The sequence below is a fragment of the Odontomachus brunneus genome, unplaced genomic scaffold (genome assembly GCF_010583005.1).
Source record: "Odontomachus brunneus isolate Ranch 3 - 2012 unplaced genomic scaffold, Obru_v1 Obru_scaffold_231, whole genome shotgun sequence".
NCBI lineage: Eukaryota > Metazoa > Arthropoda > Insecta > Hymenoptera > Formicidae > Odontomachus > Odontomachus brunneus.
In genome coordinates this window covers 395,216-396,693 of record NW_022639681.1, presented here as the reverse complement: position 1 = coordinate 396,693, position 1,478 = coordinate 395,216, and positions in this window count along the sequence as shown.

Here is a 1,478-nt window from a genome sequence, read left to right as displayed (position 1 = left end):
GGAACGAGCCTGGCTGCCACGCGTCTCATACCCAAAACATCAACCACAATATGCTGTGCCGTTCCATATGCAATGCCAAGTTCACTAGACATCTCTCTTAAGCTGGTATGACGATTTTCAAGCACCATTTCTTTCACTTTCTTCACGTTTTCATCGGTGTTCGACGTCGATGGACGTCCGGAACGAGGCAAATCTTCCACCACTATACGACCACTTTTAAAGTCTTTATACCACTCGTATGCTCTTGTTTTTGATAGAGCAGATTCGCAAAATGCTTTTTGCAACATTTTCAGTGCATCGGCACACGAAATTTCGTTCGCAACACAAAATTTCAAACAAACTCTTTGTTCAACAACATTATCCATGGTAAAATGCGACAAATTGAAAAAAGTTGACTGATGTAAACAAACGCCAGGCAGACACTAATGATTGGATGGCACTAAAACCTGACAGATGTGCGTCTTAAGGTCGTACCAACATAAGAAAAAAAAATAAACCGGTTCCCGCATGCGCGGTACGTTTAAATAAAAAATTCCCGGTACTTTCTGATCATAGGGTATATATATATATGTGTGTGTGTGTGTGTGTGTGTGTGTGTGTATGTGTGTGTGTGTGTGTGTGTGTATACATAGATATTCAGGGGCAAAATTGAGTAGATATGTATCTATTGTACATAAATACTACAATTTCGTGAATTTTTCTAATTAATTCCTTGTTTTATTACCTTTTATCATAGTTTGCACTGTCATCAATCCATTTTATTAATAATTTTAGAGAATAACATGGTTTGTCTTAAGTAGGGAGTATTGCAAACTAAAGTTCAACAGAAGAATGTAGACAAAATTGAGTGTACACTGCTTACCGGCCGGAATCTAAGCCATGAATGTTTATTGTTTACTTTTCTCCGATAAGTGTTTATGAGTACCAGTACCAATGTTCTCATTGCGTTGACATCAACGTTTTTCAAAAGATCTTCATTTAATCTTAAATATGGGAAATCAGAGTGAAATTCGCTGCAAATCAGAAAATTAATCATTTGTGATTGTCAAGAAAGCCCTAGTTATAGAAATATTGCAAAAATATGTCACATTTCGAAGAATAGTGTAGCAAAAACTTGGAAAAAGAACTATTAAAAACTTAATACTGTGGAGAATTTTAAAGGTTGTAGTCATAAGAAGTGTACCGCCGAACGTCTTGATAAAATGATTGTGAGGGAATGTCGAATAAATCCAAGTGTCACACGTCGTGAAATAATTGAGAATATGAAGTGTATAAAAAAAAAACAATGTCTCGTAGATTGAAAGAAGCAAACTTGTATAGCCTTTGCGAAAACCGTTCATTTCTGATATCAATAAGCGAAAATGTTTAAGCAAAAAAACTTTAAAATACCTGTTTCTTTCTGGAAGAAAGTTGTATGGAGTGACGAGAGTGAGAGAGGAATTTGGATTATTTGGCAAGAAAAAAAGAGAAAGAATTTG